Below are 27,942 nucleotides of genomic sequence, written 5' to 3'. Positions count from 1 at the left end.
GCCTTCTCCAAGGCTCTAACTGGATGGTCCTTTTTTTATTTTAGAAGTAACCCTAATACTATACAAACTACCCACTGCTTCTAATGCCACTACGTGGGATCTTCTTACCTGGCCAGTTAATGACACGTGTTCTGAACCTGGCCACAAACACTCTTTTTCACTAGATGCTAAGTACTGGGTAGCTCCTAATGAACCTAATGGACTTATGGAACAAGTTTATGGCCCCAGCTCTCTCCAGGTTGGTTAGAGCGCTCACAATTGGTTTCCTCCGGCTTGAAGGTCGTCTATGGGTAGCCTTTGGAAACAAACCTTCCAATTTGCCTTTAATGCTTATATGCGGGGTTTCTATCAGTTTTCCAACGGTAAGACCATTTAGCCAAGATATTTGTTAACCCATCTTACAAAATATTCGAAAAGTCAAATTTCTACTCTGAATGTTCCTCTTCCCGGTTTAGAACCCATACTAGGAAAATGCTTCACTTTAGGGGGATCTTGGCTTAAACATTTACTACTGACACTGTTACTTCTATCGTCAATTCCTGCTCCTCTACATTTTTGGCCATGTAGCATGGTAGGCAGGATCCTGGTTTCCTGGTCAGGAATCCAACGCTGCAGTGGAAACTAGTGTACTAACCACTGGACTGCCAGGAAAGTTCTTCTATTGTCAGTTTGATCACATCGACAGTTTTCTATAGATTAATGAACATGCACAATGCACCTGCAAAAAGTCCTATCAGACACTGGAACTGACCATTAGTTCTTGCCAGACACCTTACTGGTACAACGCCCTAAAATGAGCTATTAAGACCCAAGGCCAAAGGACATGATGGACCTAGGGCATGTAAGCACCCGCCCTGGCACCAGGGAACCAAATATTTGATCACCAAATGCTATCAAAAAATTAATGATCAAGCGGGGGGAAACTGATGAAATAACATTCATATTTTATGACAAGACGAGAAAAATTTAAACATAAAAATTTTTTCTACCCTTTTGAGCCTCCTCCCTTCCTTTAATGTGTGCTGTGCATTTGCATTAACCAGAACTCCTTAGGAAATAACTTCCTTCTTAATCTTGTAAAAGGGCACAATGACCCGTGACCACTTATTCACTTTGTACATTTAGATCTGGACTGTGTGAACTGTCAGTAATATGTCATCTGACGTATAATCTTCTGTCTCAAAAACATAGAACTATACTTTGACCTCTCAGAGCTTTCTGAAAGACTGTCTCTTGGATTGCAATCCCTAGTGGGGTCGAATAATATTAGGACAGAGGACTGTTTCTTCTGTGTATGCATTTTCCTATTTCTCAAGTAGGTACTATCATTCTAATACATAAACAAATCTTAGAAAAATTAAATACCTTACTTATACCTACATAAAGAATCAGCAGCGAAGGTCAAATGTGAACCCAAATAAGCCATCTTCCAAATGTGTGCTCTTAATACCACACTCTGAGAGGCAACACAAAATGGATTCTTATTTTCCCAATAAGAATCTGGACAAGGCAGAACTCAGTGGTAGTAAAAACACTGGCCTGAGATTCAGAAGCCCAGACTCTAAGATCTGGCACCTTGATTATTGATTAGTTTACCTATCCAGATCTAATTTTTCCCACTATTTGTGGGAAAATGCCAGGGTTGAAAAATATCACTCAGATGCTGCCTTTCTATATTGTGAAAACAAAGTGTTAATGCAAACATGGTGTGGCAACCTAAAACAGAATTCAGTTTTACTATGAATTGAGTAAAAGAGATACTACACATAATATGTCATGTCATCACCAAACTTGACTGAAAAGGTATTATCACACAAATGAGCACACAGAGCCTTAAAGAAGTGAGGTAAATTTGTCTATAATCACCTGGCAGTATAACAGAGCTAGGGTTTGAGTCAAGGCCTATTTAATAGGCTCTTTCCTCAACTTCAAATTGCCTCCTGAAGTGAATGTTACCTAGAATTTTCATCATCTTTCTAATCCTCAAAAGCCAGACTATCCCTACTTCATAAAATCAGCTCATAAGATCAGTCAATATACTACAGAACAAGGATTAAGTCTTACAGAGGAAAACCAACACTTACTTCTTTTTCTATTTTTAATGAAAGAATTAAGGGAAGGAATGGTCTAACTAGCTTATAAAGAAGGGATCATCGAGTGCCTTTTTCAAGATACTATCACTCAATCTCAGAGGATGAGATGATTGGATGGCATCACTGACTCAATGGACATGAGTTTGAGCAAGCTCCGGGAGATGGTGAAGGACAGGGAAGCCTGGCCTGCTGCAGTCTATGGGGTCGCAAAGAGTCAGACGCAACTGAGCGACTAAACAATCACCACCACTTAATCTATGTACCTCACCACTCAAAAAGACCCTACAACCCAGTGAAAGCCCAAAAACGTTCTCGACATCAGATACACAGTAGGAAAAACCCCATTATCATTTTTATAACTGCTTTAGTTCAGAAATCAGTTTGTATGGCCAAGGAATCATAAGATTCTTTCTGGGTTAGCATAGGAGTGAAAGGCAGTCTACTTCTTCTCTTTCCTTTCATAAAGTACAATACATCTCAATGCAACTGAGCATATGCTCTCATAGTGATAAGACAACTGTATTTTAATCCAGAATACATGTACCAAAAGAAAGAAAAAACATTGTTTCACTGATTTCATTACTTCAAGGATTATGAAGTACTTCATAACATCATTTTATTTAATAATCATGACAACATTCTGTTTTGGCATGTCAGGCAGTGTGCTTTGACTTTTAGGGGACCTAGCTCATTTGCTTTCCATAACAATTTTTTAAATCTGCATAAGACCTACCAGGTGAGTAAGAATTTCCTTATATAACAGATGGAACGATTTAAACAGTGGAAGCCAGTAATGAAAAACTGCTAGCTGACTTCTACAGCCAGCAAACTCCAGGAAACTGCTTTGATGCCTTGGAGAGGAAGCATTATTCCCATTTCAGAGATAGGGAAAATGGAGAGATTTGGTTTCCTACCCAGTGTCAAGTGAGTAGAAAATTCAGCACTCAGATTTTGAGTTAATGTTCTTACTTAATCCAGCGCATTTCCCATTTCACTATATCTCTTTAACATTAAAACCTTACCTTTGTTTACAACTTCCCATTTTACAAACAACATCGCATTAAAATTTAACAAACCGGGGAAGAATACACCATTCCCCCACAGGTTGGTGAATTAGATATGACAACTCTAGAGAAATGGAACGTAAACCATGCCTTGAGATCTTGTTCAAGCCAATTTAAAACTCCAAAACATAAAAAAAGCAAACGTCTTTTAGGTTTAAGAGGCATGGATCAATTTCAATCCTAGTAGGTCACTGACTTTGATAATCTCAGAGTATCTCTAACACAGGATGGACCAATCAGTTTTCATCTGTAATTCAGTTTCTGTATTCTCTTTCACTTCCGAGTATCTATCTGAGTTCCCTGTTGGTAGGGATGAGGGACTCAGTCTATCTGGCATGTGGCAGTCACTCAACAAATGATGGAAAACCATCCTGGGTACATAGGTCAGACACTGGAGAACCAACGACTACGGACTCTTAGTCCTGAGTAATGAAATGTACATCGCCCAAGGCAAGACCATCCAAGCCTCTCTTCGGTTTCCAATTTAAATGCGGTCTCACTGGATGACATAAAACTGAAGGGGCCCCTGTACAGCAGAGAACCGGTAGAAGACAAACACTCGGGAGAGGCGAGAACCAAGCGGGCCCGGCCCGGCTCACGCGAGGGGATGAGACTCGGGATGCCAGCTGGGCACCCCTGGTGGGCACCCGAGATGCCCAGCGGCTGGGTACCCCCGCCAAGGTTTGGAGAAACGACGCGTCTCTTTACACCGGCGCCGACAGCGGAGGGTGGTCCCACCATCCGCACCCTCTGCCGGACCAAAGCGGCTCACTCACCCAGAACACAGGCTCCGTGGGGCCGCCCAGTTTCGATTCCCCAGTGTTTGGAAACGGACCGAAAACAAACCGTGTCGCCAGGGGTCACCGCGGGCTTCCGGTTTCCTCGAAGACACAGCCGCTTCCCTGACGAATGCAGCTGCTCCGGGAACGCCGCGGAGGGACTCCCATTTCTCCTGCCTCGGCGGTGCCGGGGCCGGCGCGGCCGGCTAGTGGGCTGCGGCCCGGAGGCTCTGGAACGTGGGCCGAGCCGAGGCCGAAGAAGACCTGTTACCCGGCCTCGTCAGCGTCCGCCCCTGCGGCGCGCCGCGCAGGGGAAACGCCGCAAAAGGGCCGGCGGGAGGGCGGGCGGCGCGCGCCGGAAACGCGGCCTCCGGCTGTCCGCAGCTCAGAGCCAGGGCCGAGCGGGCAAACCGGAAGTCAGGCCCGAGGGAGCACCGAGGGCGTTCGCTAAGCCGGTGCCGGGGCGGGGTCGGAGGGGGCGGTGTACTACGTGTCCCGTGAGCGTCCGCGGCGAAGTGGGCGGGGCCGTCGCGGCCGCGCGTCCCGTGAGTCTCTGCGGCGGGGTGGGCGGGGCGCGGCGACGCGGGAAGCGGAGGCGCTGTGGGGTAAGACTCTAGCTGCCGCGACCGCGGTTGAGCCGTAGGCCGCCTTCTGCGTCGTGTGTTTCCTTGAGCGTCCGCTTGGGGGTCCCCGAGCGTCGTGTCGTGTGGTGGCTCCGTAGGGTGACGCTATTTGGGGTTTCGGGCGCTCGCCTCGCCCTGGCCGGGAACGAGTAACCTGTAGCAGTGCACTCCTGTTGAGGAGGCTTTAACACCCCGCCGGGTTTCGGGGCGTTGCTCCGGATACCCTAACTGTTGGGAACGCGGCTCATATTAACTGTGAGGAAGCTGTTAACTTCGGGATGTAGCCTGCTGTGCTAGGGTTGTTTGTAGAACATGGACACATGTGCTCCGTCGCTTAGTCGTGTCTGAGTCTTTGCGACCCCACGGACGGTAGCTCACCAGACTCCTCTGTCCGTGGAATTTTCCAGGCAAGAATATTGGAGCGGGTCACCCTTTCCTTCTGCAGGGAATCTTGATGAATACCTAGGAAACGCTACCTCCGAAGCGTTTATAAACATATACTTGTTACAAAATGGCCATTTTGAACTGAGTTCAGCACTCTTGACACAAGACACTTTTTTCAAAGGTCTTGTTTACAGGCTGTGGTAAATAAAAACAGGTATCCCAAGAGATTCTCCCCCAGCTTTCCCCACCTCTTCCTGTTATCTCGCCAAGGTCATGATGTTCTCCATCAGGAGTTGCCCTTGAAAGCCCCAGAGTGAGGACTGGCTTCAGCGAGGTTTCCTTTGCCCTGGGGTAGAATGGATTTCAGAGCCATATCTGAACAAAGAATACGGTCCTTGGCACAACTCCTGACTGTGGCTCAGCCTGCTCCTCTCGTTTTTAAACAATCTTGCGTCTTTAGAGCTGCTTCAAATCTTTTGTTTAATTAGGCAATATGTTAAAACAGTAAAAAAGATAGTGCTGTTGTGTTTTGTTCTTTCTTAATGGGAGGTATATATATATCTAAGCTGTGAAGAGTAGATACTGATAGAGGAAAGAGAGTATGTCTTTTAAGAAAAATATATAAAGGGTATTTTGGGTTAGTGATTTAACTTTTGTATTATTAAAATCATACCATCCTAGGGATCGTGTTTACTGTGTCTCTGCCCTGTGTTTTGTGACTACTGTGTATGTGTGGCTCTTCAGTGTTAGCAGCATGGAATTAAGATGTCAGAACCTATAAGTTGAAATTGCAGTGTCTCTTCATGTATCAGCTTCAATGTCATTTCATCAGTATTGTCTTAAAACCATTTTTCTTCCCATCCCTCATATCCATCACATGTTCACATCTAGAGCTTTAGGGTAAGGGAGTGGTTTCAGTGGCAGAGATAACAAAGCAGATTCAAAGATACTACCAAAAATGAAAAATCTGGTGTCTGGACCTACATAGTCTGTTTTCCTTCTTTCTTCCCATACCTCATCACTCACCCTGCGCCACTCCCGACCCCAGACCTCCCCTCAGAATCAAAGTTCATGACTTCTGTTACACTGTGTGTATCTGAGATTGTGTGTATCCCTGAAACAGCAGTCCTCAGACTGGGCATCATGTAACCCAGACCCTTAACCTTGTAAGATACATGACGGCTTTCCAGGGGGTTACGTGCCTAGTCAGTCCTGTCTGACTCTTTGTGACCCCATAGACTGTAGCCCACCAGGCTCCTCTGTCCATGGGGATTCTCCAGGCAAGAATACTGGAGTGGGTTGCCACGCCCTCCTCCAGGGGATCTTCCTCAACCCAGGGATTGAACCCATGTCTCCCGCATTGCAGGTAGATTCTTTACCGTCTGCAGGTAGATTCTTTACCGTCTGAGCCACCAGGGAAGCCCAAATGATAGCTTTAAGTGTGTTAATTTTCAGGTTGTTAAATTGCATGTTTCTTCCTGAAAATTGATCTGCCTCCGACTGTGCCTGAACTCGAACACTTCTCCCCTTTCCTCTTCGGTAACTGTCTCTCTCCCACTCTATAATTAAAGTAGTACCTTTAATCTGACCTAAATCTGTTTAGAAAGTAAATGATTCTAATAACGGGATAGCTAATTGTTTCCTAAGAATAGTAATTTCCAGTGGTTTTCAAAAATGTTACAGAAGGACACAGTTGTCTGCTGATTAAGAATAATTTTATGGCATACTCCTATGTGATTTTTGGTCCATAGTTTAGTAGTTCAGAAGAGTGATTATTGATATAACCAGGAATCCTTCTTCTCCTAAATATTTGGAATGAAAGAATACAAAATGTAAGACTAGGATCAGCTTGAACCCTGTTTCTATTTAGCAACAAATAATATGATTCTGAAATGAATGACTTCATTGGAGGGAGGAGGAGCTATCCAATTCTAAATGAGATGCATTTCCAATACAAGCTGACTTAGAATATTTTATAATGATCATAATTAGAACTGTTTCTCATTTGATAAGTACTGCTCTAGTAAGTAGTATAACAATACTGATGACAGTTCTTAAATTTATGTTCTCAGGAATTTTTAAATATACTGTTTTATGTAGGGAAATATGACCAAAGTATTTGCAAACACGGAAATGTGTTGGGATAAGCTTATTTTGGGGAAGTGATACATAAATATGAGTTCAAGGAGAAAAGGAACAAGATCAATTTCCTAACTGTAGAAGGAGATCTTGTTCATGTGCTTTTCAAATGAATGGATTGATAGTAGATATCAAATTATTATGGCAGTTACATTCCATTTATAAAAGAAGATATATCCTTCTGTCTCTAGCAGCTAGCCTTGTCCTGAACAGACAGTGTGTACTTCATAATAACTTTTTAACCTGAAGTGCTTTATAGTCAGGAGGAATTAGCTTCTGACAGCTTTCATTAAAAAAAAAATAAACATGAATGTCATAATTATAAATGCAATGACTTTTTCTTTGAAACATATGTAGGTGAAGAAAAATTTAATATCGTAGGAAGTCTTTGATGTAAGGAGTAGGGAGAAGAAGTACGAGAGGAGCTGCCTAACAGAAGAACAGCAGCAGAGGCCCCAGGATGGGCTTGGTGGATTGTACAAAGGAGGGAAAAAGATCCAGTAGGGGGAATTCTGTACTTACAATGAAGTAAAAGCAACCGTTCTCTGAAGCTTGAGACTTAGACTCTTATTATCTGAGATATAAATTCATTAGTTTATTCAATACTTGGTGTTAGTCGCTCAGTCATGTCCGACTCTTTGTGACCCCATGGACTATAGCCCTCCAGGCTCCTCTGTCCATGGAATTCTCCATGCAGGAATACTGGAGTGAGTAGCCGTTTCCTTCTCCAGGGGATCTTCCTAACCCAGGGATTGAACCTGGTCTTCTGCATTGCAGGCAGAGTTTTGGAGGCAAGTTCTTTATCATCTGAGCCACCAGGGAAGCCCATTCAATACTTAACAAATATTTATTCAGAGCATGCTGTGTGTCATTGTTTTAGGCACTGAGATGAAACAGGCAAAGTAGCTTTTTAATTTATCACAGAGAAATCAGTCACATAGACAAGATCTATGAGAAATTTAACATGATAAGAAATTCTCTCCCGTTCAGTTTTGTCATGACAGTTTTTGTAAGTGTCTATGAAGAAAATAATCTTCTTTCCCCTATTTAAAATGGGAAGAGAGGAAGAAATAATTCTGTTTTGTGACTTGCACATATACACTATGAAAATCAGGAAGATTGAGTTTTTCAGAAGAAAGACATTTTTATAAAACTACCAAATAAACAACAGAGAAAGGATGACATTAAGCTTCAGTAAGATCCATAGAAAGATAGATTTTTCATAATCTATTTTTCAAACATTATGTAGCAAAAGAGAGGGAAAATTTCCAAACCCATTTCACAATCCATGATATAAAAGTGAAATCATTGATTTTTTTAATAGTTGCAGAATTAAGATCACAGTTTCCTACTGTAGATTTTTCAATTGTCTATGACTAGTCAGTTGATTATTAAAAGTCCAAAAACAAAATGATGTTTTTTTTTCATTGACTTACGTTCTTTCTTTTGAGAGTCTTTTTATGTCATTCCCTTTGACTTTTATAGCTCCTTCCCTCTCATCCTATAGTCAGTCTGTTCAACTGATTTTGTGTATTTTACCCGTTAGCTCATCTTTTAGATCTGTTTCATAGTCTCTACTGTGCCACGGTTTCCCATCTGTCTATTATAATAGTTTCTTCTAATTCTTTCTTTCTTTTTAGCTTCCAGGTCATTCTTTACAGGATAGCTAAATGATCTTTTAAAAATGTAAATCTTACCATTACTTTTCTCCTCTTAAACTCCTGAAATGACTCCTTTGCATGTTTTAAAAGTCCATTTGTAATCCAGCTCAGCCTGTTTACCACCAACTTCTATAAGCACTGCCAGCTCAGACATTGAAATTGGATATCTTTACTCCTTTATAAAGTTTTCATTCAGTTGACCCTGATTATAATTTTAGAATGTTTACTTTCTTAGATCATCATTTGACATTTTTGTAAATTTAAAAATTCTCAGATGGGAACTTCAGAAAAATTCTTCAACATTAGTTTTAGAATTATGGTTCTACTTTTTACTTGTTCTAAAATGATATCACATTTAAAAGAGGAACTTGTATCTTCAGATAATGGATATCAGCCTCAGAACATACAAAGCAAAACTGGACAGAACTAGGAGACACGCCCCCAGTACTGGAAGATGCTTCCATTTAACATGCTCCCCTCACTAGCTATAAAAAAATACATTAAGGAAATAGACAATTGGAATAAAATTATTAGTATCATACTTATTAGGATGGTTATTATCAGAAATAAAATCAAAATGGAAAATATTCCTCTTAAAATTAATATGGAATCCTAAGGGACCCGAAATAGCCAAAACAATCTTGAGAAAGAACAAAGCTATTTGCTGACCTCAAAATATATTACAAAGCTGTGGAATTAAAACATTATGGTACTGGCATCAAGACATACATTTAGCCCTATGGAATAGAATAAAGGGCACAAAAAATCCTCACATATATGGCCAACTGATTTCCAACGGATATGCTAAGACCCTCCAATGAAGTTGGACCCTATCTGAAACCATAAAAATTAAATGAAAATGGATCAAAGGCCTAAATTTAACAGCTAAAACTATAACACTCGTATAAGAAAATTAGGGAAGAGCTTCATGATACTAGATTTGGCAGTTTCTTGGATGTGACACCAAAAACATAGGCAACAAAACAAAAAACAGGTAAAGTTTTCTAAATCGGTCGCTAATAAAATATTTAAAAATCATTGTCTAGTGACTCCAATATTGAATACTGTGGTCTTTACTTTGAATTTCATTAGAATTGTCTGCATTCGTAAATAAAGTATAATTGTAACTTCAACACTAAAATCATGCCTATGCTTAAATAGTGTAGACATGTAATTATATGGGGAAATGTTCAGAATATATTGTTAAGGAAGCAAATTGTTGAGTTCCATTTGAAATTACAGATTGACTTATTTATATCTTTTCCTTCCATTAAGATTAGAATTAAAGAGTAAAAACTACACACAGAAAGAGTTGGGGAGACATCCAAGGACAAAGAATTTCAACAAATATTCTGAGAAACTTGGTTTGAATCTGTCATGAATTGAAGTGAAGCCCAGGAAGCTTTAGCACAGAATATACTGGACAAGAGACCGCAGTGGAAATAGGAATCACTCCTCCCTGAAAGATCGTGATGAGGCTCTGAAGGTCCTAAATGAAAGATGGAGGATGAATATAACATTTTTGGAAGTCTCTCGTGAAGCTTCTTTGCTTCCTTACACTTCCTGTTTCATCATGCAGAAAGACAATCTGTCCAGGCTTTCCTCTCAGGACAAAGAAGGAGAGGACCCTCTCCAAAGAAATTGAAAAGAAAATTAGAGAAAATGGTGAAAATGTTTGTGTGTTTCTTTCCAGAATAATTTCAACTTATTTCTGTTCTCAGTGTTTCATGCTTACTTTGCAATTTTAGATGTGATATGTGTAGTAGCATATTCTTAGTTTTGCATTATGCAATTTAAATTTAACTCCACATTCTCACTTAAAAACTCTTTATTGATGTATTTCTTAGTATTGGCATAGTGACTTTTGAAACATTATTTATATAGTTACTCGCTAGAACCCTGGACTGCCCTGGTGGCTCTGCTGGTACAGAATCCACCTGCAATGTGGGAGACCTAGGTTCTATCCCTGGGTTGGGAAGATCCCCTGGAGAAGGAAAAGGCTACCCACTCCAGTTTTCTGGCCTGGAGAATTCCAATTGGAATTCCTGTAAATTCCAGTTTACATTGGAGAGAAGATTAAGATTAAATGCATTTTAAAGTCTGGTGGTGTGGTGTGGAGAGGGAGGAGGGAGGAGGGTTCAGGATGGGGAACACATGTATACTAATTAAATAATTTTCTATTAAAGAAAAAAAAAAAAGAGGGAAAAAAAAATAAATAAAGTCTGGTGGTGGTTTAGTCACTAAGGTGTGTCTGACTCTTGTGACTCCATGGACTCTAGCCTGCTGGCTCCTCTGTCCATGGAATTCTTCAGGCAAGAATACTGGAGTGGGTTGCCATTTCCTTCTCCAGGGGATCTTCCTGACCCAGGAATCGAACCCTGGTCTCCTGCATTGCAGGCAGATTCTTTACCAACTGAGCTATGAGGGAAGCCTGGCATTTTAAAGTCTGTATACAAACTAAACAATCGTTTATTAAGTTGAGTGCTTGAGAAAAATCATGAATGAAAGACAATAGAGTGCTCTCATTCTGCACTGGTTTCTTCGTATTTTAATTTTCTTATCTAACTATAAATATTACTGATTTAAAAGCAGTCTAGAAAGAAAGTCAAACATTTATTATATTTAATGTACTAACTCTGAAATGTGTTTTTTCATATGCTGTTTCATTTCATCATTAAAACCATCCTATGAATTCAGTATTATTATTATCAGCATGTACAAATGATAAAATGATAGTCAAATTATTTAACTGACTTGCCTTAATTTTAAAATCTCATATAAAATGGAGTCAGAATTTAAATCCAGAGCTGCAAATGACATTCAGCTGATACACACAGCCATCCTAGTTTTTAAATAATTTGAATATCAGTACTGTCAAAGACAGACCTAACTTTAAAGTTCATACTATTTTCTTTATTGTATAATATAAATATTCTTTCAGTGCTTCTCTTTGGTAAGTATTTCATTAAATGCTAGGGATACAGTGGTTAACAAGATAAAATGACTTGCCATAGGATTTTCCTTGTCTTGTAGAGCACTTCATTTAAGTGTTAAGTGGAGTGTGTTAAGCGGCATGGAGTAGAGTAGAGACTCCTAGGGGCACATAACAGTGGCCTGACTCTACTTAGTAATTTTTCAGGTTGGCTTAAAAATCACCTCTTGGCAGTATCCTGACACTGCCTACCTGGAAGTCTTAGGTGTGCCCTGTATGCTTCCAAATCATTCTGTGTTGGTTTCATGATAGTACTTAATGTTACTTAAGGAGAAGAATCTTGTTTTTCCTTTAGCATTATGACTGGCTCATAGCAAATCCTCAAGAAGTATTTTAGAAGAAAATAGAATTGAGGTCTGAAATGGCAGCAAGGAAGTAAGAGAGCAGTTTCAGATAAGCTTTTTAGGTATTCAGGTGAGAAATGGCAAAGATAATCCTTGTGAAGTAAGAGGAAAGTTTATCTTTTGAGAATGAAGAGGTTGGTCTGAGATTGAGAAAAGTTTAGAATAATCACTGAAGAATTGCAAGAGGAAAGAGATAATACATAAAATGGATAGCCTTAAAGGTATACTGAGGGCTCATCTGAGACTGGAGTCTGAATTTGTAGCGTTACCTATATGCATGACTGTAATTTCCTCCAAGAAATTACCTCCTCCAACATAATGTATATCGCTATCATATCATCCTATGTTGCTCTTTAGCACTTATTATCTGACATTTATTTATTGGTTTGCTTTTATATACTGTCTGTGTCCTCTCTTACTGGAATGTTAACTCATGTATGCTGTATCTGTTTTGATTCACTGGTGTTTCCCTAGCATCTAGAACTTTTGTGCAACACATGACATGTACACAGTAAATATCTGGTTTAAAAAAAAATGAGTGAAGGAACAAATTAATACACAGCTGAAATATTGTCCATATTGCTATATTTAAATAAAACCAGATTTTTCCCCCAAAGGAATATGTTTTTGTAGGTTAAGGGGAATATTGCTTGACACTTCTTACATACATTATAATTACATTCCTAAGGATTAAAATTACTGAACTCTTTATTCATTTTCTAAGATTACTCTAAAATTAGCTATTATTGGGAATTCCCTGGTGGTCTGGTGTTTGGGACTCCACACGTTCACTGCCAGAGGCATGGGTTTGATCCCAGGTCAGGGAACTAAGATCCCACATGACCACAGTGGGACCAAAAAATTAATATTTAAAATGAAATAAAATTAGCCATTTGGGGCATATTTCCTGATACATCTTTACAGTTCTAAAATTTACAAGTCTATAAAACATTTTTACAATGTAATCTTTGCAACAAGAAGTTACAACTTAGCAAAGATTTAGGTACACAAGTGTGTAAATAAAGAGACAATGCAGATTGGAATCATTTTTATTGAAAATTTATACTGTTTAGTGGTTTATTTGGAAACTTGTTTTCATATTTTAAAAGTTCAGAGTTTTCAATAACTGATTTTAACTGAAAGACTGTTATTATGAACAGAATATACAGAAAAATAGTATTAAACCTGATAAATTAGTATTATTCAAAATTTTCTGTAGTTAGTCACCATTTTGATATATGTCAATCTGATACCAAGTATGTTTTTTTAAAAAATGCTTATCTCAAGAATAGGTACTGAGAAATAACTTTTAAATGTTAATTTTGTCCTTTTACATTTATGTTAGCCCTGAATAGACCACAATGAATACTTGTTTACATTATGAGAGCTGAAGCAAGAAGTCAGTGTTACCTTACAAAAGCCCAGCAAATATTGATATCAGAGGTTACAAATGATTTATAATGAGTAGACAGAATTGCAAATATGGTATCTGTAAGTAATGAAGAGTGACCTGTATAGTTATATGAAACTATAATTTTAAAACTTCCATTAAAAATGTTTGGAAGATAGAGGAAAAAACAGTTAATATTCTTCTTACCGTAAGATTTTTATTTTCTATATTTTCTTCCAGTTTTTGTCTCTGGTATGAGTATTTTCAAATAGCGCATGGATACCTACTGTTTTGTCTCCTACCCAGTTTACCTCTTCAAGTCCTCTTCCTCTACTGTATTTTGTCTGGAGCGGTGTCTACCCCTTGCTCCAGTAGTACGCACGTGACCTCTGCCTAAAAATTAGCACATGATATTCACCAGCTGTGGTCACTGACACTGGGAGAGACACATGCCCACTTAGAATCAGTGTGATGCTGTGAGGCTTTTGTGGACCTCTAGGGGAGACACACATGCTCTCAGTGGCCTTGTACTGGCTGCCATCTTCCTTCACATGGAACCTAATGCTTCACCTAATGCAGAAGCAGGCAAAGTAGAGAGACTAAGGGGAGACAAATCCTGATGAAATCAGTTACTCCTGAATTTATTTGTTTTTATAAGAATTGTTTGTATTTAAAATGTATAACAAGATGTTTTTGATGTACGTATATTAATACATTGTGAAATGATTACTACAGTCACATTTATCAACATATCCATCATCTCCCATAGTTGCTGTACGTGTGTGGTAAGAACACTTAAGATTTACTCTCTTAAAAGACAAATATTTTATATTATCATTTATATGCAGAATCTATACAAATAAAACAAATGAATTACTGTAACAAAACAGAAGCAAACTCACAGATACAGAGAACAAACTGGTGGTTACCAGTGGGGAGAAGGACTGGGGAGGAGCAAGATAGGCATATTAGATTAACACGTACAAACTGCTACTTATAAAATAAATAAGCTGCAAGGATATATTGCATAGCACTGGGAATATAGCCAATATTTTATAATAACTCGAAATGGAGTATATAAAAATATTAAATCTATGTTGTACACCTGAAACTAATATTGTAAATCAACTGTAATTTAATAAAAGTAAAATTAAAATATAGGAGGATTAAAAAGACAAAAAGAATTCTCTCTAAATAAAAAAAAATATTTAGCTTCTATCTGGTATTTGGAGATTGCAAACAGTGCTTCTATCTTTGTTATTTTAGAAAAAGGTTTACTGTCTTATCAGATTTCTGCAGCAGCGTTATTAACTGTAGTCACCACCCTGTACTATAGGTCTAGAACTTAGTCATCCTGCATAACTGAAACTTTGTGCCCTTTGAGGAACAGAACCACGTTTCCTCTCCCCACCCCCACCTCTGGTAACCACAATTCTCTGCGCTTCTGAGTTTGACTTTTTTCAGACTAAGCAAGATCATGTGGTATTTTTCTTTCTATACCTTACTTATTTCATTCAGCCCAGTGCCCTTCTGGGTTCACCTATGTTGTCACATACGACAAGACTTCCTTTTTTTTTTTAAGGCTGAAAGATAATTTTTATATATATGTATATATGTGTATATCACTATTTCTTCATCAATTCATCAATCAATAGACACCTAGGTTGTTTTCTATTTCTTGGTTATTGTGACTAATGCTGCGATGAACATGGGAGTGCAGATACCTCAATGTTTTTATTTCCTTTGGATATATATCTAGAAGTGGGATTGTTGGATCATATCATAATTCTATGTTTAAGTTTTTGAAGAACCTTCATAATGTTTTCCACAATGGCTAGACCAATGTACATGTCCACTGACAGTGTGCAAGGATAACCTTATCCTCCATCCTTGTCAATGCTTGATTTGCATTTCCCTGATGGTTAATGACATTGAGCATTTTTTCATACTCTTGCTGGCTGTTTGTATGTCTTCTTTGAAAAAATGTCTATTTGGTCCTTTGCCCATTTCTTGATTGGATTATTTGATTTTTTCCTTTTGAGTTGTAGGAATTCCTAAGATATTTTGGATATTAACCCCTTATCAGATATGGTTTATGAATATTTTCTCTTCTTCAGGATGCCTTTTCACTCTGCTCTTTCCTTTGCTATGCAGAGCCTTTTAGTTTGATGCATTTCTACTTGTCTGTTTTTGCTTTTATTGCCTGTGTTTTTGGTATCATATCCATGAAATCATTCCCAAGACCAGTGTCATGAAGCTTTCCCCCTGTTTCCATCTAGTATCAGGTGTTACATTTTAAGCCTTTAATCCATTTTGAGTTAATTTCTGTGTATTTTGTAAGATAATTGATATTGAGTTTCCAAGCCTCACTTATTGGAGAGATTGTCCTTTCCTCATTATCTGTTCTTGATGCCCTTGTTGAAGATTAGTTGACCATATATTTGTGGATTTATTTCTCTGTTCTGTTTAGTTCAGTTGGTCTGTATGTATTTCTTCAATCAAACAACATAATCTTTTGGTTACTGTAGCTTTGTAACACTGTATTTTTGAAATCAGAAACTGTGATGCCTTCAACTTGTTCTTTCTCAAGATTACTTTCTCTATTTTGGATCTTTTGTGGTTCCATGGGAATTTTATGTTTTTTTCCCTGTGTTTGTGAAAAATACTATAGGGATTTGATAGCAATTGCATTGAATCTGTAGCTCACTTTGCATAGTATGGACATTTTAACAATATTCTTCCAATCCATGAACACTGAATATCTTTTCATTTACTTATGTCATCTTCAGTTTTTTTCACCAATGGTTTTTAAATTTTTTTTTTTAAGTAAATTGTTTTGGTTTTTAGTTGTGGCACTGGGATATTTGATCTTTATCTCAACACCCAGCATCTTTTAGTTGTGTCATGCGGGATCTACTTCCCTGACCGGGGATCATGCCTGGGCCCACTACATTGGGAGCACAGAGTCTTAGCCACTGGACCACCAGGGAAGTCCCTGCATCAGGGTTTTATAGTTTTCATTTAACTGATCTTTCACCTACTTGGTTAGATTTATCTGTAAGTATTTTATTATTTTTGGTGCTATTATAAATGAGAGTATTCTTGATTTCCTTTTTGGGTAGTTCATTGTTGGTGTAAAGAAATGCTGCTGATTTTGCTGTGTTGATTTAGTTCTGAATTTAGCTGTGCCTCATGTTATCTGACATACTTCTCTCTTTAACATATAAACCAATAGTTTTTTCTTTTTTCTTTCCTTTTTAATTTTAATTTTTTGGCTTAAGCCGTCACTTGCAACAAAATGAATTATAGCTGATACAATGTAGTTTCAGTCAGCTTCATATGCATTTATAATATTGCTTTTAACCTTGTAATGTTTTATTTGGATATCTAAATATAAAATTCACACTTTAAAAAATATACATCAATCTCACTTAATACAACAGTCATCAAAAGTAGGACTGGTTTGTGGTTTTTTTTTTTTTTTTTGGTGTTTTGGCTGCACACCATGGCTTGTGGGATCTTTGTAAACTTGGGCCCACGGCAGTGAAAGCACCACGTCCTAACCAGGACCACCAGGGACTTCCTTGTTGCCGTTCAGTCACTCACTCATGTCTTGACTCTTTTCGACCCCATCCTTCACCGTGTCCTGCAGCTTGCTCAAATTCAAGTCCATTGAATCGGTGATGCCATCCAATCATCTCGACCTCTGTCGTTCCTTTCTCTTCCTACCATCAATCTTTCCCAGCGTCAGGGTCTTTTCTAAATAAGTCAGGTCTTCTCATCAGATAGCCAACGTATTGGAGCTTCAGCTTCAGCATCAGTCCTTCCAATGAATATTCAGAGTTGACTTCCTTTAGGATTGGCTGGTTTGATCTCCTTGCTGTCCTGGGGACTCTGAAGAGTCTCCAGCATCACAGTTTGAAAGTATCAGTTCTTTGGCACTCAGCCTTCTTTATGGTTCACCTCTCACATCCGTACATGACTACTGGAAAAACCATAGCTTTGACTGTACGGACCTTTGTTGTCAAAATGATGTCTCTGCTTTTTAATACACTGTCTAGGTTGGTCATAGCTTTTCTTCCAAGGAGCAAGCATCTTTTAATTTCATGGCGGAAGTTACCATCACAAGTGGTAAAGTGATTCCCTACACACTTTAATATAATTTAAAAAAATTAAATGTATCAACTTCAAATATATTCTAAGTCTCTATGTTTTCTTAAAAAACATTTCCTTTTTTATTTGACTTGGCTGTGTCTTAGTTGTGGCACGCAGGATCTTTGGTCTTTGTTGCAGCACGCAAGATCCTTTTGTTGTAGCATGCACACTGTTTAGCTGTGGCATGTGGGATCTAGTACCCTGACCCTGAATCCAGGTCCCCTTCATTGGGAGTGTGGAGTCTTAGCCACTGTACCACCAGAGAAGTCCCTAGATCTTTTAGCCTCTTACTGCAATATAAATCTTTTTACAACTTTTCCATTTCATTTTTCAGAGTTCATTTGCTTACTAGAATGCTCAGTGTTTGAAAATACAAGAAAACTGTCTCTTTAAATTTTTTTTTCTTCGATAATGTATCTAGTCAAACTACAAGTAAATGCTTTTGTTTACATGTTTGTGCTGCTCTCTGCTTTCTGGATTCAGCAACTTTTACTTTAGTCATGTCAGGATAAAAGCTGTGAGCCTTTTTTATGTGTCACATTTTCTTTTTGGCGTACCAAAAATAGTTATATTAAAAATTAGTTATGAATTATTGCAGTTCATTATACAGTAGTAGGCTATTGCTACTATAGACTTTGAAATAATTGGTGTCTCATTTTAATAATTTTAAAAAAAGTTATAGTTTTGGACATAGAGACTATTCAGTTCTTATAGAACAATATTTATAATAATTTCAAATTTAGTAACACTAATTATGGCCATAAGTAATTAGAATACCAGTTAAATTATACCTAAAATTGTAAAGAAGTATTTTAAAACTTGGTATTGTATTGTATTCTTATTTTATCTATTAATCTTCCTATTTCTCTTTAACTTATTCACCATATCTTATGAACATATTAACAACACATATATTCTAACAATATATTGGTTATGACATTCAGTATTTAAAGTTAAGACTCACAAACATTAAATAGCCAGATTACTAGTAAAGTTTCAGTTCAGTTCAGTTCAGTCACTCAGTCGTGTCTGACTCTTTGCGACCCAATGGACTGCAGCATGCCAGGCCTCCCTGTCCATCACCAACTAGTAAGATTTAGTCCACTGTAATTTTTTATTAGTCAAAACTATTTTAAAATTTGTGTCTTTAATGCCAAGTTTCTATAATTGTACAAAATACTTGATAAACATATTTCAAGTATATTCTGCATATAAGAGCAGAAGACTCCATGATAGCTTGACACTGTGATCACATTATCCAGAATATTGAAAAATATAGCTTGGGAAGTATAATTTAAGGCAGATGAACAATTCCATTTTCATCACAAGAGGCTTAAATGTGGAGACAATAGGTTTGTTCTGATATATCTTCACATTAACCTAGCCTGTGAGCTAAGCTTAAGTCTTTGTGTATGTTTGTTTATGTGCTTGTGATTGATCCTAGATGAAAACAATAATCGAATTCATGGAAATATTTCCTAATTAGGGTCATTAGCTAAGGTGGGGAGGCAGAAGAGTATGTTTTCAATAGAGAAATTGTCTAGATGAACAGGAAAGTATACTTAAAGGCAACTATGGTAGAATTAGAGGGATTCCCTGGTGGCTCAGACATTAAAGTGTCTGCCTGCAATGCGGGAGACCCAGGTTCGGTCCCTGGGTCAGGAAGATCCCCTGGAGAAGGAAATGGCAACCCACTCCAGTACTCTTGCCTAGAAAATTCCATGGATGGAGGAGCCTGGTGGGCTACAGTCCATGGGGTCACAAAGAGTTGGACACGACTGAGCGACTTCGCCTAAATTGTTATGGTAGAATTATAAAGAAGTATTGAGTATCCTTTTAAGGTTTGTAATCACAGAATTTAAAATCAAATCCATCTACTCTGATACCAAAATCAGACATGATAAGAATAGACCATTATTTTTTACAAATGTAGAGACAAAAATCCTACACAAACTACTAGCAAACCAAGTCCAGCAACATATTAAAAAATGCCATACATGATGATTAAAGAAATTTGTCTCAGGAATTTAAAGTTAGTTTAACATCTGAAAATTAATTAGTATAGTATACCGTATCAGTATACTGATGATCAACCACATGATCATCTCAGTCAGTCAGTTCAGTTCAGTCGCTCAGTCGTGTCCGACTCTTTGTGAGGGAGCTACAGCACACCAGGCCTCCCTGTCCATTGCCAACTGCTGGAGTGTGCCCAAACCCATGTCCATTGAGTCGGTGATGCCATCCAATCATCTCATCCAATAGATGCAGAAAAAGCATTTAACAAAATTTTTTGGGGCTCCAAAATCACTGCAGGTGGTGATTGCAGCCATGAAATTAAAAGACGCTTACTCCTTGGAAGGAAAGTTATTACCAACTTAGATAGAATATTAAAGAGCAGAGACCTTACTTTGCCAACAAAGGTCTGTCTAGTCAAGGCTATGGTTTTTCCAGTAGTCATGTATGGATGTGGGAGTTGGACTGTGAAGAAGGCTGAGCGCTGAAGAATTAATGCTTTTGAACTGTGGTGTTGGAGAAGACTCTTGAGAGTCCCTTGGATTGCAAGGAGATCCAACCAGTCCATTCTAAAGAAGATCAGTCCTGGGTGTTCTTTGTTTGTTTGTTTTTAATTTAATTTAATTTTATTTTTTAACTTTACAATATTGTATCGGTTTTGCCATATATCAAAATGAATCCGCCACGGGTATACATGTGTTCCTCATCCTGAACCCTCTTCCCTCCTCCCTCCCCATACCATCCCTCTGGGTCGTCCCAGTGCACCAGCCCCAAGCATCCAGTGTCGTGCATCGAACCTGGCCTGGCAACTCGTTTCATATATGATATTATACAAGTTTCAATGCCATTCTCCCAAAACATCTCACCCTCTCCCTCTCCCACAGAGTCCAAAAAACTATTCTATACATCAGTGTCTCTTTTGCTGTCTTGTATACAGGGTTATTGTTACCATCTTTCTAAATTCCATATACGTTAGTATACTGTATTGGTGTTTTTCTTTCTGGCTTACTTCACTCTGTATAATAGGCTCCAGTTTCATCCACCTCATTAGAACTGATTCAAATGATTCTTTTTAATGGCTGAGTAATACTCCATTGTGTATATGTACCATAGCTTTCTTATCCATTCATCTGCTGATTGACTGGGTGTTCTTTGGAAGGACTGATGCTAAAGCTGAAACTCCAGTACTTTGGCCACCTCATGCGAAGAGTTGACTCATTGGAAAAGACTCTGATGCTGGGGGGGATTGGGGGCAGGGAGAAAAGGGGATGACAGAGGATGAGATGGCTGGATGGCATCACTGACTCAATGGACGTGAGTTTGAGTGAACTCCGGGAGTTGGTGATGGACAGGGAGGCCTGGCATGCTGCAGTTCATGGGGTCGCAAAGAGTCAGACAGACTGAGCAACTGAACTGAACACATTTTCCCGATTTAAAAACAAATTTCAACAAACTAGGAATAGAAAGGGCCTTCCTCAATCAGAAAGGGCCTTCCTCAATCAGAAAGGGCACCTGCACAAAACTCATAGACAACACTACACTTTATGATGAAATAAGGAACAAAGCAAGATGCTCAGTCTTCCCAGTTTTAACATTATAGTCCAGGTTCTAACCAGGGCAGTTAGGCAAGAGAATGAAATTAAAAGCATCCAGGTTGAAAGGGAAAGGTAAACTTTTCTATGTTTGTAGATGATTTGGTAAATAGAAAATCCTAAGGAGTCCAGTAAAAAACCACTAGAACTAATAAGCCAGTTCAGCAGAGTTATCAGAGGATCAATATACAAGTGTATATTTGTACACTAGCAATCAGCAATCCAAATGTGAAATTAAGAAAATTCTATCTACAATAGTATGAAAAGAATATAATACTTAGGAATAATTTCTACAAGAAGTGCAGAGCTTATATTCTGCAAATAATAAAACATTTTTGAGGAAGACCTAAATAAATGGAAAGATTTCTCATGTTCATGGATTGGAATACTTGATATTGTTAAGATGACAGTACTCCCTCAATTGATCTATAGATACAATGCAATCCTTGTCAAACCTTCCATTGACTTCTTTGTAGAAATTGGCAAGCTTCCAGATCTCATATGGAAGTTGAGGGACTCAGAAGAGCCAAACAATCTTGAAAAAGAACAAAGGTAGAAGACTCACACTTCCATTTTCAAAAATTACTAGAAAATTACAGTAATCAGGACAGTTCTATTCCATGATGCATTCTTCCGTTCATATGGTACTTTCATGGTATATTCTTATGTTAGTACTGTAAGAATGGAATACATCAGTGGAATAGAATGGTGTGTCCAGAAATAAACTCTTAGAATTAGACTTAATTGATTTTCAACAAGGATGCCAAGACAGTTTAATGGGAAAACAGTCTTCAACAAATGTTATACTGGGACAGCTGGATAGCCACATGAAAAGAATCAAGTTGTAAGAACGTCTTTGTAATATTTTAAATGATTAAATTAAAATGGATCATAGGGCTTAAATATAAAAGCTAAAACTATTAAATTCTTAGAAGAAAATACAGGAGTAAATTTTCCTGACTTCGGCTTGGGCAAAACCTTCTTATGTTGACTTCAAAATCATAGGTAACAAAAGAAAAAACAGAAAAATTGACTTCATCAAATTTAAAAACTCTTGTGCTGCTATCAAGAATGTGAAAAGACAACACACAGAATGAGAGTAAATATTTTCAAATATTTTTGAAAAGATATAACGGTCTAGTATCTAAAATATGTCTTAAAAATTAATAATAAAAAGCAAGTAACCCAATTTTAAACATTGGCAGAGAACAATTCTCTAAAGGTGATATAGCAATGGCCCAAAAGACACATGTAGATATTCAACATTAGATACAAGAAAAACAAATCAAAACTGAAATGAGAAAACACTTCTCACCTTCTAGAATGGCTGTAATAAAAAAGACAGATAGCAAGTGTTGGTGAGGATGCGAAGTGGAAACCCTCATACAGTCACTGCTGGGAATGTGAAATGGTGCAGCCACTGGAGAAGACACTTGGACAGTTCTTCAGAATGTTCAACATAGAGTCAGCCTATGACCAGGCTGTTAAAGTGCTGCACTCAATAAGCCAGCAAATCTGGAAAATTCAGCAGCAGCCACAGGACTGGAAAAGGTCCATTTTCATTCCAATCCCAAAGAGACGCAATGCCAAAGAATGTTCAAATTACCGTACAATTGCACTCATTTCACATGCTAACAAGGTTATGCTCAAAATCTGTCAAGCTAGGCTTCAGCAGTATATGAATCAAGAATTTCCAGATGTACAAGCTGGATTTAGAAAAGGTAGAGGAACCAGAGATCAAATTGCCTACATTCACTGGATCATAGAGAAAGCAAGGAATTCCAGAAAAACTTCTGCTTCACTGACTATGCTAAAACCTTTGACTGTTGATCACAACAGACTGTGGAAAATTCTTAAAAGAGATGGGAATATCCAACCACCTTTCCTGCCTCCTGCGAAACCTGTGTGCAGGACAAGAAGCAACAGTACTGGACGTGGAAGAACAGACTGGCTTAAAATTGGGAATGGAGTACATCAAGGCTGTATATTGTCCCCTGCTTATTTAACTTAAGTGCAGAGCACATCATGTGAAATGCCGGGCTGGATGAATCACAAGCTGGAATCAAGATTGCCAAAAGAAATATCAACAACCTCAGATATGCAAATAATACTACTTTAATGGCAGAAAGTGAAGAGAAACTCAAGAGCCTCTTGATGACAGTGAAAGGGGAGAGTGAAAAAGTTGGCTTAAAACTCGACATTCAAAAAACTAAGATCATGGCATCTTAGTCATGGCAAACAGATAGAGAAAAAGTAGAAACACTGACAGTATATCTTCTTGGGCTCCAAAATCACCATAGACAGTGACTGCAGCGATGAAATTAAAAGATGCTTGCTTCTTGGAAGAAAAGCTGTGAAAAACCTAGACAGTATTAAAAAGCAGAGACATCACTGTACTGACAGAGGCCTGTACAGTCAGAGTCATGGTTTTTCCAGTAATTGTGTATGGATGTGAGAGTTGGACCATAAGGAAGGCTGAGTGCTGAAGAATTGATGCTTTTGAATTGTGGTGCTGGAGAAGACTCTTTAGAGTCCCTTGGACATTAAGGAGATCAAACCAATCAATCCTAAAATATCAACCCTGAATATTCATTAGAAGAACTGATGCTGATGCTGAAGCTCCAGTCCTTTGGCCACCTGATGCAAAGAGCTGATTCACTGGAAAAGACCCTGATGCCAGGAAAGACTGAGAACAAGAGGAGAAGGGGGCAACAGAGGATAAGATGGTCGGATGGCATCACTGACTCAAGGGGCATGAATTTGAGCAAACTCAGGGTGCTAGTGAAGGACAGGGAAGCCTGGCATGCTGCAGTTCATTGAGTCCCAGAGAGTTGGACACTTCTTGACAACTGAACAACAACAATGACCAAGCTATTCCATTCCAAGTACATACCCAGGAGACACAAAAACATTTACACCTTTTTTTTTTTTTTTCAACTTGACCAATCACTTCCTTACTTCATTCCCTCTCTTCTGCTGTAATCTTTCAAATATAATCTGATAGCACCTCCATGTTTTTTCTTCTACAAGGAGTGTTCTCAGCTCCCCCAGGTCTGCATTGTTAGCTATCTGCTAAAGTTCCCAGGAGGAAAGAAAAACTGAGAAATAGAAACTGAGGAGGGGAAGGTAAACTGTATGTTTAATCTCTGTGTCTTTACATGTATGTCCTGTCAAGTGTTTAGAATGCACTTACATACTAAATGTTCTTTAGCACCTTGGGCGGAGGAGCCTGGTCGGCTGCAGTCCATGGGGTCGCTGAGGGTCGGACATGACTGAGCGACTTCACTTTCACTTTTCACTTTCATGCATTGGAGAAGGAAATGGCAACCCACTCCAGTGTCCTTGCCTGGAGACTCCCAGGGATGGGGGAGCCTGGTGGGCTGCTGTCTATGGGGTCACACAGAGTCGGACACAACTGAAGCGACTTAGCAGCAGCAGCAGCAAATGCCAGTTTACTTCCCCCACAGCCATGGATTCTGCCCCTTCCTTGGGCTTTTGGAGCTTTGCTGTGTGCTGCTGCTTTGTTAAAATCAAAACCAAAAAAGTAGTCTGATGGAGAGCTACGGGAGGCAGTCATCCTAGATAACGCGGTTGAGGAGGGAGGGCCTGGATGTGGGCCGGGGGATGGCCTAGGGCACACGTCACACCACAGGAGCATTACTGAAGATAGGGGTGGAATGGCAGCTTTTGGAAGACTATTTCTAGAAGTAAAGATGTTGAGTTTCACAAGCCAAGGGTGTACTGCACTGTAGAAGGCTGCTATATTTGCAGAGCTCGGTTCTCTGGTTCTCACTTGAGTGGAAGTAAATGCTGAAAGGACTTCTAGAGCTGTCTAAGTTCCAGGAGACTCCTTCAGAACAGGTTTGCAGTGGTGGAGTGCTGCTTGTGAAAAGACAGGAAAAGCTGCCAGTGGGATGAAAAACCAAAATCTAGAGTCAGGTGATAGATATCAGGGCAGGCTGGTCTGAGCTCTGTGTTGAAGCCAAAGACAGTGTAAGCTCTGTCTAGAAAGGGATGAAGAAGCCATGAGATGACTAAACTGCAAGAAGAATCCCAGTGTCACAGTTCTGGTGCCTGCAGTCCCCTCTCAGGTACTGCTCCAGCCCAGGCTTTTGTTCCAGTTACCACTCAGATGATGGCCCTTGTGCAAAGATGGCTTCTGGTTTTAACAAGACAACTGTCTTTAATTTTCAGCCTCACATGTTGGGAAAGGCAGGAAGTATGTTGTGGGTTTATCTTTATAGGCATTTGGGAAAGTCCTCCTTAACACACATCTGTTTAAGCCGCTCTGCAACAGTGAGAAAGCAGTTTCTGAGAAGCTGGAGGAGCAGGGCCAGACCACCACCCTTTTCCACTGAGGAATGATGACTGAGGCTTACAGAAAAAGGGAACAAAAAACTACTTCAGTTTTGGAAAGACAGGAGTGGCTGTATATGTTTTCTGGGTCTGTCATGATAAAGTACTAAAGATAATGCCTTAAACAACAGAAATGTATTTTCTCAGGGTTCTGAAGGCCAGAGGTCTGCAATCAAGGTGTGGCGGGGCTGGCTCCTGAGATCCTGGGGGAAGGTTCTACTCCTTGGCTCCTAGACCTCTGTCTTCTCCTGTGCTCTGTGCTTGTCTGTGTCCAGATCGCCTCTTCTGATAGGGGCACCAGTCAGGCTGGATTAAGACTCACCCGGATGACTTCTTTTTAATTTAATTACCTCTTTAAGGACCTTGTCTCTTTTATTCTGAGATAACTGAAGTTTGCTGCGGCTGCTAAGTCACTTCAGTCGTGTCTGACTCTGTGTGACCCCATAGACAGCAGCTGACCAGGCTCCCCCGTCCCTGGGAATCTCCAGGCAACAACACTGGAGTGGGTTGCCATTTCCTTCTCCAATGCATGAAAGTGAAAAGTGAAAGTAAAGTCGCTCAGTCATGCCCGACTCTTAGCAACCCCATGGACCGCAGCCCAACAGGCTCCTCCATCCATGGGATTTTCCAGGCAAGAGTACTGGAGTGGGGTGCCATTGTCTTCTCCAAACTGAAGTTTAGGACTTCGACATATAAATTGGGGGTGGGAGGAACAGTTTAGGCCCTAGTAGTGCCTATCCTGTTTTTGATTTGTATACTTGATATTCTACCAAAAAATCATTTCTAGAATGATAATAGATGATGATTCTTTTTTTCCATTTCCACAAACTCTGAAGCTGGTATCAAGTTTACTAAGAGAAAACAGTATACATAGTGTTTAAGATAACTGAGTATTTCATAGGAAAGCTGAATGTAGCTATAAAGTGCTCTCACAACTGTAAATCCCCTTCTAATGAATGATACTAGGGAAATTTCAGAGGACAGAGATTATGGCTAATTATGGAGTTTTATCCTTCTATATTGAGTAGCAGTGACTGAGGCATTTTTTTTAAAGATGATTGCTTTCCCTCATAGTAATAAATTTGTAATAATTCCATTGTCTTATCACTAGAAATATTTGTTAACAATTTTTGAATTCTAGTTTTGCCAAGGTTCTGATCACTAAAAATTTTACCACTGAAATATTAATCAGGCCACACTAAGCTTTCCAGTGTAAATACCTCGAAGGAGAAAGTTATTCCTATATATGCAGAGAGGTGACTTGACTGTCTGTATTGTGTCCTGTGTCACCTCCCTCTATGTTAATATTTAATAAGGTGTTTAATTTAGATGAGATTTCTAAAGCAAAACCAAAGCTCCTCTTCTGGAAAACTCACATCATTTAAGATAAGGAATGCTATATGAACAGTATCAAAGCATCATCACCTAGCAGTTAATGTATTCTATTGAATTGTTGCACTATGTGAGCAAATAAGATGCACAGGTCTTCACGGTGGCACGGAACACAGGCTAATGCTGCTTGGGGTGCGTTCCGTGGAGGGCTCACCATGTATGTCTGCAGTTGCCTTTTGTTTGGATTGTATGACTTATGATTTCACTGAAAACTTGCACAATTTAGGTTTAACTCTGGATTTAGGTGACTCTAAGGTATTTATGTGTGTAGGGTGGGCATTTGGCTTGTTTTAACCTATTAAGATTTTATTTTCATTTTATATTAAAGAAAAATTCTACTAAAAGAAAAGAGATATGCATTAATACCAAGTGGTCTGGTTTGGGGAATCAATTTTAGTCAGGATTTCTAAACATTCAGGTGGATGCTGAAAGTCTAGCTCTTCAATTCTAAAATCTTCATTAAAAGTCTCTCATTTGCTCTCAAACAAAAGTATCTCACTGCTGCTTTTCTAAAAGTTCAAGGACAAAAAGTCTCCAGTTCAGACTTTTTCTAATGAGGAAAGAACATTTTGCATACCTTATAAAAATGTGACTCAGTGCTTAATTTTAAAACTGGATTTCAAAATTAGTATAAATAATAATAAGCAGTAAGCCATTTATGGGTGTACTATATAATTTTATAATTCCTAGTCTAAAAATTCGGTACTTTTTCCTTCTGGGAAAACCTACATGTCACAGTGTACACAAACTACATGGTGAGGTGGATGGACTCTCCCGTAACCTTTGAGATAAAGTGTACAAATCTTAAGGGATTTCCTGGTGGCTCAGACGGTAAAGAATTGCCCCACAATGTGGGAGACCTGTATTCGATCCCTGGGATGGAGAGATCCTCTGGAGAAGGAAATGTCAACCTACTCCAGTGTTCTTGCCTGGAGAATTCCATGAACAGAGGAGCCTGGTGGGTT

General features: G+C 39.0%; 2 protein-coding genes across 5 annotated transcripts in view; one reads left to right on the top strand and one right to left on the bottom strand.

Annotated features, from left to right (window-relative positions):
* Nucleotides 1–4,474, bottom strand: part of AZI2 (5-azacytidine induced 2) — a 41,242-nt gene extending 36,768 nt beyond the window's left edge. For 3 of the 4 annotated variants that reach the window (XR_003507891.1, XM_027523647.1, XM_027523648.1), the window contains exon 1: nt 3,934–4,317. The gene's annotated coding sequence lies outside the window, so the exon portion shown is untranslated. Of the gene's footprint in view, nt 1–3,933 lie in introns of all 4 variants that reach the window. The other variant, XM_027523646.1, reaches the window with a different exon arrangement.
* Nucleotides 4,475–27,942, top strand: part of ZCWPW2 (zinc finger CW-type and PWWP domain containing 2) — a 142,811-nt gene continuing 119,343 nt past the window's right edge. The window contains exon 1 of the mRNA XM_027523645.1: nt 4,475–4,541. The gene's annotated coding sequence lies outside the window, so the exon portion shown is untranslated. The remainder of the gene's footprint in view (nt 4,542–27,942) is intronic.

This window comes from Bos indicus x Bos taurus, chromosome 22, assembly GCF_003369695.1.
Source record: "Bos indicus x Bos taurus breed Angus x Brahman F1 hybrid chromosome 22, Bos_hybrid_MaternalHap_v2.0, whole genome shotgun sequence".
NCBI lineage: Eukaryota > Metazoa > Chordata > Mammalia > Artiodactyla > Bovidae > Bos > Bos indicus x Bos taurus.
The sequence above is the reverse complement of the archived record's forward strand: the minus strand, read 5'-3'. Positions and strand labels throughout refer to the sequence as shown.